Here is a 12472-nt window from a genome sequence, read left to right as displayed (position 1 = left end):
TTGCAGGGGAATCCCAGCATTGCAAAAATGAGCACTTCATTGGCAACGGAAGTCTGGAGGTGGGGTTTCCCAGCGAAGGGAGCATCAGTGAAATCGCAGCATCGCAAAAACACCGAAGTCCTTGAAACCCCACCTCCGGACCTCTGTGTTTTTGCGATGCTGCGATTTCACTGATGCTCCCCTCGCTGGGAAACCCCACCTCCGGACAAAAACAGGTGCTTTGCTAGCAACGGAAGTCCGGAGGTGGGGCATCCCAGTGGCGGCGGGGGGTTTGTAAGGTGAAAATAGTTTGTAAGAAGAGGCAAAAAAATCTTAAACCCCGGATTTGTATCTCGAAAAGTTTGTATGAAGAGGCGTTTGTAAGACGATGTATCACTGTACACCCTAATCATTTTGTTCCCATGTGTGTGTATATGTATTTTGTCTAATTCTACAATATCCTTTGTAAAACTGAGTAAGGATCAGAATATTTAGACTCGACCCGACTAGAATTGAATTGAATTGAATTCTTTATTGGCCAATTGTGATTGGACACACAAAGAACTTGTCTTTGGTGCATATGCTCTCAGTGTACATAAAAGAAAATATACATTTGTCAAAGAATCATGAAATCACTAAATCCTGATATTTCTTTGTCACGGTCTTGCCTTAAATTGTTGCTAATACAATAATTTCTAAGCAGGGAATTATATCAGCTTATTCTATATCTGATCCTTCCCATATGTTCAGCCTGCTGCATTCGTTCTAGCCTCTGATGGCAAGTAGTATAAATATTGTCAAGTCAATGATTCCAGCTGCTTTTATAGCCAATAAAGTAGTTCTCTGAGTTTTTAAAAAGCCAATCTGATTATGGACGGCTAACAAGGCCAGGAGCTAGGCAGTTGCTTAGTGTAGTGTGGTAACAGGGATTCAAATGGGAGATGGAAGTGAGCAGACAGCTTCAGCAGGCACTTATTTATTTATATTTATTTATTTATTAGATTTGTATGCCACCCCTCTCCGTAGACTCGGGGCGGCTCACAACACAATAAAAACAGTTCCTGACAAATCTAATAATTTAAAATTTAAAATTTAAAATAGTTAAAAAAAACCAAACCATTTTTAAGCAGACATACCTACAAACATACCATACATAAATTATATAGGCCCGGGGGAGATATCTCAGTTCCCCCATGCCTGACGACAAAGGTGGGTTTTAAGGAGTTTGCGAAAGGCAAGGAGGGTAGGGGCAGTTCTAATCTCTGGGGGGAGCTGGTTCCAGAGAGTCAGGGCCGCCACAGAGAAGGATCTTCCCCTGGGGCCCGCCAACCAACATTGTTTAGTTGACGGGACCCGGAGAAGGCCCACTCTGCGGGACCTAATCGGTCGCTGGGATTCGTGCAGCAGAAGGCGGTCTCGGAGATATTCTGGTCCAATGCCATGAAGGGCTTTATAGGTCATAACCAACACTTTAAATTGTGACCGGAAATTGATCGGCAACCAATGCAGACTGCGGAGTGTTGGTGTAACATGGGCATACCTGGGGAAGCCCATGATTGCTCTCGCAGCTGCATTCTGCACGATCTGAAGTTTCCGAACACTTTTCAAAGGTAGCCCCATGTAGAGAGCATTACAGTAGTCGAACCTCGAGGTGATGAGGGCATGAGTGACTGTGAGCAGTGACTCCCGGTCCAAATAGGTTGGACCGGGAGCTTGGGGATCCAAGGCTATGTGTTTGTCAAAATCTAAAAGATCACTAGTGTGATGTTGTGATAGAAGCTCCACCCCTTTCTCAAAAAGTACATACACTATATGATATAAACTCACATCTTATTAGAATTTGGTTATTTCCATTTTCCATCAAACCAATAGATTACTGTTACTCCCTATCAACACTTAAAATATTGCAGGCCATTTATACTGGTCTTCTGTAATCATTTAGCTTCTGTGCCATTAGATGCAGGAAAATATGAGGAATGTTACTGGTCTTGTCAGAAATGTCACCAGAGAATTTCACCAAGTCATATTTAGAAAAATCTGAAGGCCGCTTAAATTCTCCCATTAGGAAAAAAAATTCCCCAAAAGATTGAGTCATATATGATCTATTTACTGACTCCCAGCTGAAATGATATGCAAGTAGCACCTAGATTGTAGAAATCAGCCCTTCATGTGATTTGGAATAAAGTGTATACAGTGGTACCTCGGTTCTCGACCACAATCCATTCCAGAAGTGTGGTCGAGAACCGATTTGGTCGAGAACCGAATTAATTCATCCCATAGGAAATAATGGAAATGGATTTAATTGGTTCCCAGCCCATTGACTTGCTGGGAACCAATTAAATCTACAGTATTTCCTCTATTTCCTATGGGATAAAGATCTGAGGGGACGGGGTGAGAGAGAATGGGAGTCGGAATCCCAACACGCCCCTCCTGGCCACCCCCTTAACAGCCTCCCAGTCTCTACCTTGTAACTGCTCCAAGCTGCAGGAACGGTGGGGCTGGCTGCAATACCGGCAGTTTCGGGGGGCTCCTTTCCACAGCGGTTCAGTTCGTTACCTCCAGGCAGCTGCACCAACTTTTTCTTTCCCGGTTCCGGCGGCTTCCCTTCGAGGAGCAGCAGCAGCGTCAGGAATATCACATGATGAAGGGAAGCCGCCGGAGCCGGGTAAGAAAAAGTTGGTGCAGCTGCCTGGAGGTAACGAACTGAACCGCTGTGGAAAGGAGCCCCCGAAGCTGCCGGTATTGCAGCCAGCCCTCCCCTTCCTGCAGCTTGGAGCAGTTACAAGGTAGAGACTGGGAGGCTGTTAAGAGGGCGGCCAGGAGGGGCATGTCGGGATTCCGACTTCCATTCTCTCTCATCCCGTCCTCTCAGATCTTACATTTCAGATAGTAAAGAAAATTTTCTGTTCAGTATCCGAATTGTTGTTCGGATACTGAAGCAAATTTTTGCAGAAAATTTTGTTCGGTATCCAAAATGTACGAAAACCAAAGCGTTCGAGAATCGAGGTACCACTGTATATGGATAAATAAGAAGAAGAAGTAAAAGTAAAACTTAGGTGAGAACTGTAGAAGTATTGTTATGATTTAAATCTTGTGTTTTATTCTGTTTATATATGAAGGTTTCTTTTATATAAGATTAAACAAAATTTCTTCTTTTTACCCATATTAATTGATTTAAGGTATTAATAATGTATTCTTTTTTCTGCATGGAAATTTGACTTCTAGAATAAGAAGGGAAACTGCAACCCCAAATTTTATGTTAAATGTGTGTATGTCAGTTTGTGTTTTTTATGAAAAATTAATAAAGTTTATTATTAAAAAAAGAAAAAAGAGAAATCAGCCCTTCAAAGTAGACCAGACTAGGAAACCAAAGTTATGCTGGTCAATACTACTTTAACTGTAAAAGCATAGTAGCAGAATCTTGTAATTCTAAATGTGCTTCCCCTCTTCTTCCTTTATTTTTGTCAGAATCAGAGTGGATCTGGTCGAAGACATATTCTCAGGCTATATTTCTGTCCTGGACTCAACTCTTTTTTATCTGTCCATTGTCTTGATAGCAGTTCTTCTTCTGGTCTTTCAGGTCCATTCCCTCTTTCCTCAAAAATGATCATTACTTGGTGCAAGCAAAATACTTCCAGATTAAGTTCCAGATGGTCCTATTCTACTAGGATGCATATTTAGAACATTTTGCTCTATGAAGTGAAGAACAATTTGATACCTTTTCATCTTCCATGGGCAAACTCAACTAAACAGGTGGTTAATTTTCCAATACTTTATAATATGGTAATATCTTTCACTGCACCAGACAGAGTTCTTGGGTTACAATAGCATATGGGCTTTGGGGACAAGTTGAAGGTGTACAAGAGAGATAGATTCCATTTGAATTAAAATGCAACCAGACTGCTGGTGTGTCAAATGTAAAAGGTGGCAGAGCAGTTTTTTAATGTCCCCCTAGGAAGCCAGCTGGTGCTGGGCAGCATCTGTTTGAGAAGCATGTAGATGTTTCAGATAATTATACAAGAATAGGGCCAGTGTTAGAAATGATTTAATGGGTGCATAGGACGTTCAGGAGACAAAAAGATAAATCTTCTTTAAAAAAAAAGTGAGGGGACTGGCTAAAAAAAGCAAAAGAGGATCAATTCTTTCCATGAGATTACTATTACTGTTATTGAATTAAACAATAAAGGAAACGGACAAAAAGAAAAAGAATACAAACTGGAAAAAAGTAAATAAGACATGAATACCCTGTCTAAGAAAATATGCCCATGTTACACCAACACTCCGCAGTCTGCATTGGTTGCTGATCAGTTTCCGGTCACAATTCAAAGTGTTGGTTATGACCTATAAAACCCTTCATGGCACCGGACCAGATTATCTCAGGGACCGCCTTCTGCTGCACAAATCCCAGCGATCAGTTAGGTCCCACAGAGTGGGCCTTCTCCGGGTCCCGTCAACTAAACAATGACATTTGGCAGGATCCAGGGGAAGAGCCTTCTCTGTGGCGGCCCCGGCCCTTTGGAACCAACTCCCCCCAGAGATTAGAATTGCCCCCACCCTCCTCGCCTTTCGTAAACCTCTTAAAACCCACCTCTGCCGTCAGGCATGGGGGAACTGAGATATTCTTTCCCCCTAGGCCTTTACAATTTACGCATGGTGTGTCTGTATGTATGTTTGGTTTTTATAATAAGGGTTTTTTTTAGTTATTTTAGTATTGGATTGGATTGTTACATGCTGTTTTTATCATTGTTGTTAGCCGCCCCGAGTCTGCGGAGAGGGGCGGCATACAAATCCAATAAATAAATAAAAGTATTTTGGAAATATTTAGCTCGGAGAAAGCTGTCTGAAGGGTGATTGATCAAGATATGCAGAGGTGGGTTCCTACTGGTTCGACTAATTCTGTAGAACCAGTAGTAACTTGGCGGCCTGGGTCGCTAGAACCAGTAGTGACCCAGGCCTGGCATGCCCCTGAACCAGTTTTTTTGGCAGCGCCATAAGTAACACCATCAATACTCAAAGGAATTTGTGTTAAAAAGAACACAAGGCAATACTGTTAGATAAATGTTTAAGTCAATATAAAAACATGGTAATTTCTGAGTGTGCTTTTTTAAAGAAACGTTTCGTGGTTACTTAGCAATTACATGAATTCAAGGAGGGATGCATGTATCTTCCATGTATAGCCTACTTTGTGTTGTTTTCTACGCATTTCGGGGTGGGGTGGGGAGAAATCTATAGAAAATTTTATTCATCTGTTAATAGAAGCAGGAAATATAGGTTTTTACTGACATGCATATTCCTATTTTCAAATAATATTCTTGCCCGTTTCATGTTGCCTAATCTTCCAAATATTTCTTTTCCCATTGGTACATATTAAGTTGCTGTTATTCCAGTAATACTATTGCCCCGCCTGCCTTGTAGCCTTTTGTCTGCCTCCCTCTGTCCTTTTCTTTAGTTGTTGCATTCATTCAGTGAAATTCATATAATTCTTATAAAATGTTTCAATAAGAAGTTGGTCTAAATCATACAGGATGATGATGTTAGATTATTATTTTTGGGTGTGTGCCACTATTGTTTTTATATTTGTTTTTAGAGCAGGATTAGGTAATGTGTGAGAGCCTTCAGAGGGTGTTGGGCTACATATTCCATAATTCTACATCATTGACCATGCTGGCACTGTTTGTAAGAATGGTAAAAATTGAAGTTGAAAAACATTAAGAGAATTACACGTTGTCCATCATTGTTAGGGATAAAAATTAAAATGAATGGTAAACCCATTTTCCTCGGCACATTTGTTTTTAAGTGGAAAAGAACACCATTGCAAGAGGCTGGATCCTTCTACCATGAGATATAGTAATAACAAATAAGCATATTTTTCTAAGAAAAATAAAACAGCACTTGCAGAATTATGAATATCATTGGGCTTCTCCTCCTTCTTATAATTAAGGTCAGCATTTTGCTCCAGCCCTGACGCCTGGAACATTTCCATTGTTTAATAAAATCATAAAGTTGTTTAAATAAATAATGGGGATATTTTTAGAAAACAAAGGGGACATTTTGTTAAGGCTGTCTTCTTGAAAGGGCCACTGTACTTCAACTTTCTTTGGGAATACAAGCAGGTCACCTTTCAGATAGAGGTCCTGTATGAGAATGGCACTGAGCTAATATTTTTCTTGGTTCTCCTGAGGCCATCATAGATCCTTTTGTTTTCTCTAAACAGACATCGATATATCCTGTCCTACCAAAATAATCTGGTTTCTAGTTGGTCCCAAACTGCATTACTGATCTAGTAGAATACTGTGCTGCTTTATCCAATAAAATATTTTTGAGGAAAGGCTTGGATAAACCAGAAAGATTACCAGATCTCATTTATTATTATTATTATTATTATTATTATTATTATTATTATTATTATTAAGTTTTGCCCACAAGATCATATGCTGCAACGTCCTACCTGTCAATGACTATTTCAGCTTCAACCGCAATAACACAAGAGCACTCAACAGATTCAAACTTAATATTAACCGCTACAAACTTGACTGTAAAAAATATGACTTTAACAATCGAGTTGTCGAAGCGTGGAACTCATTACCAGACTCAATAGTGTCAACCCCTAACCCCCAACATTTCTCCCTTAGACAGTTCCTAAGTTCCTAAGAGGTCAGTAAGGGGCGTACATAAGTGCACCAGTGTGCCTTTCGTCCTTTGTCCAATTGTCTTTCCTTTATCTCATATATCATATATATTTTCTTCCTTTGATATATCTTCTCCTCTATTTTATATTTTTCTTTATATATATTACCTCATGTCTATTCTCTTCTATGTATTGTGTATTGGACAAAATAAATAAATAAAAATAAATATACATTCTAGAATAGTTTGGACCAGTTGTGGTCAGGTTAAACACCCTGAGGTCAAACACAACCTTGATGAACCCTCAATGAAATCCTCACCTCCCTTGATCTAAGCTTTGACCTATTTTTAGGCTGAGTTTTAATCTATAATATTGCTTTTCTTAAAACCAGAACAAGGAATAAAATGACTGAATTAAAAAAGCCAGCCAGTCAGCTAGGAAACATCACCTGTCAGGATGAGGTCGAGTGTTATTAGTTTATTTTAATTTTAACTAATTAGTCTGTTTAGGGAAGTACAGGCCTGTTTAGGGAAGTACAGGGTAGCAAGCAAAGATGCTGTCTCAAAATATATTTGAAGGATTCCCTAAGAAAGTATGACACATTGAATAAGAGTAGGGGGGGGGGGGAAAGAAATGGCAAATTATCTTATTTATGCACAGTGCAATTATCATATAGACTGCACCATTCTCTGCTCATTAGCAGTTAGCAATTAGGATTACACTCATATTCAGCTCATCTCACAAATTCTTTCATTTTGCCATCCAGCCTAAATGTAAAGTTCTGCTCTCTCAATCAGTGTGTTGAATTACTGGAATATTGACTAAGTATATAATTCTTAGCTTAGACACTGAACATCTGTTGCCATTTCTGTCTCGCAATCTGTAATTACAGCAGGGGGAGCTGGACAATCGGAGATTAAAAGGATGCTGCTTAATCTTCCAACACATGCTTCCACTTAAAAAGAAAACAACACACAAGAGAAATCTCATTGAGACATATTCTATAAGTGACCTTCTCTGTAAATCAGTAAAATATCATATTGATTATGTTGGACTCTGGAATAGGGGCATAAACTTGCATCTTTATCTAAATCTCATCAAACCAAAGGATTTCCCTCCCAATCATACAAATTATTAATTGCTGTCCTTTTCTTTTCCTCTAAGCTTTCCCCAGGGGTTTCATATAAATACATTCATAGGTAAAGCAATTTCAATATTTTATTATCCCTCTAAGGGCTGTAGTCGATAAAATGGGAACCTGCATTTCTAAGGCTAAACTAAACTATTATATAAGCATGGAGTAGACATCTTCCAATGTCAAGACCAGGAAAAGAATGGCTGAGGTTCTCTTTACTATAAGATGAGAAGAAATCTCCTGAAATTTAAATTCTGGGATTTATATAAATTTAAGACTTCATTGTGCTGTTCTGCGTGGGACAGATCAGTATATATACTGTACTTTGTAATTGCTCTGCAGTAAAATCATATTTGTATGATTCTATTGTAACAAGCTTCTGAATATGGGATTTACCTTATTTTTTGGAGTATAAGACACATTTCCCCCCTCCTAAAAGTGGGTAAAAATTGTGGTGCTTCTTATACACTGAATGCTGCATCAGCCATATCTAGGAGATGGCTGATTAAAATAATAGATGGGACTTAATGGCATCAGGCAACTGATTTGCAGTATTCTGGGATGCTGACTCAACTGCCAATTGGAAAGGTGGGATTCAACCAGTTCTGGCAAACAATTTGTTCAAGTGTGGAGAATCAGCTGATCTCACCACTTTCTGCTCTGTTTGTCCAGCAGTTTGCTCATGACGTCCAGCCACTGCCGGCTGCCCCACCGCCAGACCTGCCACACACTGCCAGGTCTGCCACCCTGCCGCTACCTGACACCGTGCTGCCCTGCCTGGATTGCATGGACTGTAAGCCTGGAGGCACAGAGAGAGGTATGGCTTGGCTTTTAGTAGGTTAGGCAGGTAGGGGTTAGGATTAGAGTTAGGATTATGGTCATTGGGGCTCACTTGGCGAGACAGGGCTCCTCTTGTCATCCATTCCCCTGCCTCCCAGCGCTGGGCATGGCATGGCTTCCTGCCCCACCACAGCCATCGATGCAATTTGTGTTTTATTAGCACAGACTGGCATGCTGTTTGTCTTTGTAAAGATAACATCACTAGATTTTTTGAGAGGGGAGGAAAAGAATCACCATTGTCCTAAAATTGTCAGATTTTTAGATTAGGCATGTCCATGAGAAAGGATGGAGGGATGGATGGACGAAAATGGAGTGAGAGTATGGGTTGAAAAACTGTGGTCCAAACGTCCTGGAGAGCTTCTGAAAAAAACTTGTTTTATTATAGCTCGACCAATTTAGAGCACATATTAGCAAAACCACAATGAAAGTTTCAAAGAAATGAAGACTCATCCAGCTGTAATTCCTGGAGGATCTTATCAGCCAGTTTCCATCAACAAACTATTTAAAGTTTATATGCGAGAAGAGTAGATGGATGGCTGATGGTAATCATGATCTGACTGGATGAATGAGAGGCCCACTATCGCTAAAGTTTGTGAATGGGTGAAAACATCATGGCACTCAGTGAAGGATGAAATTATTGCATAGTCATTCAAAAAATGTGGCATTACTAATGCCTTAGATGGAACTGATATTTATTTATTTATTTTATTAGATTTAAAGGCCGCCCTTCTCCTTGCGGACTCAGGGCGGCTATCTTCATCTCATATATGAAGATAGTAAAAAAGATGATATCAGTGATTGTGAGCAACTGAACTTGCTAAATTCTGACACTAGCGATGATGAATTATTGAAGTTTCCAGAAAATTAGAAGAGTGCTTGAACCTCTCTTCATTTTTTAATGACAGTGATGATGGTCATTAATACTGCTGTTGACTTTACATGTTTGAAATATTATTCTTAAATATATTACTACACCATTAGGTTCAGAATATTTTTTTCTTGTTTTCCTAAGTAGGCCTTATACTCCAAAAACTACAGTATGTACATGTAAACTTAAAACTCATTGTCTTGACATGAAGTTTGCCACAAAAATACATTATAATCAATATAGCTTTGACAATATCCAAAGATACTAATGTACCTTTCCTAATTCCTAATTCCCTTTTTAAAATTTTAGATCTTAAAAATCCTATGGCTCATTTTTCATAGTAGCCTTTTTTAAAACATGAAAAGAGATGCTCCATTAATATTGTGGTTGCTTACCAAAATTGTGTTGAGGATACAACTTTTGTTCAGCTGTACACAACTGTTGTACAGCTTCGAAGGTGAAGCTGTACAACAATTGTACAGCTTCACCTTTGAAGAGGAGCACTTTTAAAGTATATGCTATATGGGGAACTTTTAATGGGAAACCACTTTTCTGCCTTCCCTCTCTTTCCAAAGTTGGTTTACTGACACTTCTTTGACTTCTCAGAAGAATTAGTTGTTGTTATTAAGCAACAAATTCCAGCAATCTCTTTCAAATAGTTCTGATTACATAAAAATAGTGTCTACAATTCACAAAGACTTTACATACTAAACATCCCCTCTCTTTTATAATAATTCGTTTTTATTTCATTCATTGTTTCTATTCATATTTCATCATTCAGCTAAAATAATGTTCACTATTGAGATGAGAAAGACAATAATGGGTTTGAAGCTGCTTTGTTTGCAATGGCCTTTTGACAACATGAAATTCAGGTATAGATACAAGCCATTTGTAGAGTGCAATTAGATAAGTAAATGATGGATCTAAATAGTTGGATATTTCAACAATTTACATTATGGAAATCACTAATTAATGACAAATATTCACTCCCTCCCTTCATAATCAGCTGCACTGCATTCACGAAGACACATTATCATTGCTTATGATGATCTTTTCTCTTTACACTAATCTCCTTCAAGATCATTTGTCTGCTAGTATGTTCCTATTATAAGATTATCGTGTCTGCAAATTTCATTATACTTTGTCTTTAAATAATATTCTAAAGGAACATAATTCAAAAGATTGGTCATAATCTCTGTGACATTTAGCATAGTTCGTAATAGTTGTATCCCATTCTGATGAAAAAAACAAATAAGCATGCTGGAGGAATATCATTATATTTTTCCAAATGTAATCCAACTATTGACTTGGATTGGACATAAGTGAGATTGTCATCCCTACAAGGTAGATCAGACTAAGAAACCAATGATGTATATGTGAGAACTGCTTATAGTAACAGTTATAATAACAGGATTTCAAGTCGTGAATGTGATTCTCCTTTCCCTTATTTTATCTTTGTGTCAACTAGGGAAGAGCCTGTCTAAGTCATATCTCATCAAATTAGTTTCTTAGAATGAGATCAAGCTCAACATACCGTAGGCCTCACCCCATTCCTAAGAGCCCTGTAAGGGGGACATGCATAAGGACACCAGTTTGCCTACCGTCAATGTCCTACAGTCCCCATTTATTTATATTAATTTTTTCCCCTCATGTCCATGTTCATAGTCATACTTGCTATCTTGTACATGTTTGACAAACTAATAAAATAAAAATAAATAAAAATATCGGGTCATTGCTTTGATCACTGCTCTTCCTTCTGTTCTTATAGGTAATTCTCCATGTGATTTACAAAGAGGGACACGATTGAGTGATTTCTGCAATTCCTAATCAGCCTCCCAAGTTTGGACAGGAGATATTTGCATATCCACAGGTTTTAAAGGCATTGTACAATACTTCACAAGCAGTTTATAATAAGGAAGAGGGTGACAAAATAAATTGGAATCTTCATTCTTTATGGGATTTTATTTTCTCTCTATAATTTCTTGCTATAAAAGCATGATGATTTGGTAGAAATATGTTATGGGAAAGTAAGGTAAGGGTATATGTGTGTGTGTGTGTGTCTGCTCCATCACATTTTGCACACTTTAACTGGAAATCACTCAAAGGGAATTGTTGAAACTACAGAATCACTTGATTTTCTATTAAAATGCTGTGAGGAATGTACAATATTTCATTGTATAATTAGCTCTGATTTATTTTTTCACAGTGGTGAACATTATAGTGCATAACAGAATGTTAACAATCTGCTGTGAATTTTCTGTAATGATACTCCAGCTTTCCACAGTCAGTAAACTCTCTGGAAACTGCTTCAATTTAAATTGGATTTCTCCCTCCAGTCTACCACCAACAGAACACAAGAATTCTATGTTGTTCTGCACAATGAATGGGGGGGGGGGAATCAGGGATTGCCTGTTCCCGTGTTCCAGCCTTCCTTGAGATGAATCATACAACAGGTGTTTTTGATGATGAGTGGGTGGATGGGAGGAGCCTCCCACTGGTGCTGCTCCCGGTTCATCTCATCACAATGAATTAGGTACTGCAAGGTTTCCCGGAAAATGCGGGAATCCAAAATTCTTTTCACTTCGTAATAGGGTTCCCCTTGAATTACTACAGGGGAAAGGGGCGGCTGTGCATGTGGCCTAACGTTGGATCTGATCACCGGATTAAGCAGGCTGCAGTGAAATACAGGGTGGATCCTCCCTAGGATTCTAGATAATGCAAGCTGCACCATGACTGGGTTAATTACACTCACTATTGGAAAAGGGCCCAGGAATTTTGGACCTAGCTTTTTGCTAGGCAGCCTTAACCGAATGTATTTGGTAGACAGAAAAACTTTACCTCCCACTCGAAAAGGCGGTTGGGGAGATCGGTGCTTATCTGCTTGTTTCTTGCAGGCTTGCGCTGCCTCTGTCAGCGCCTTCTTCGTGTCCTCCCATCCACTCCACCAACGTGATGGATGAGGGAGGTTCTGTAGGTAGTTCTGGCATGGGAACAAAATCTCGACCACTGGTAACCTGAAAAG

General features: G+C 39.1%; 1 long non-coding RNA gene across 3 annotated transcripts in view; it reads left to right on the top strand.

Annotated features, from left to right (window-relative positions):
- The window catches only part of LOC139166648 (uncharacterized), a 42805-nt gene extending 30596 nt beyond the window's left edge, over positions 1–12209 (top strand). For all 3 annotated transcript variants that reach the window (XR_011559006.1, XR_011559004.1, XR_011559005.1), the window contains 2 exons: positions 8415–8559; positions 11219–12209. This is a non-coding gene — a long non-coding RNA (uncharacterized lncRNA). The remainder of the gene's footprint in view (positions 1–8414; positions 8560–11218) is intronic.
- The last annotated feature ends 263 nt before the right edge of the window (positions 12210–12472 follow it).

The sequence above is a fragment of the Erythrolamprus reginae genome, chromosome 4, assembly GCF_031021105.1.
Source record: "Erythrolamprus reginae isolate rEryReg1 chromosome 4, rEryReg1.hap1, whole genome shotgun sequence".
In the NCBI taxonomy this organism is placed as follows: Eukaryota; Metazoa; Chordata; class Lepidosauria; order Squamata; family Dipsadidae; genus Erythrolamprus; species Erythrolamprus reginae.
Note: the sequence above shows the minus strand (reverse complement) of the source record. Positions and strands in the feature narration are given on the sequence as shown.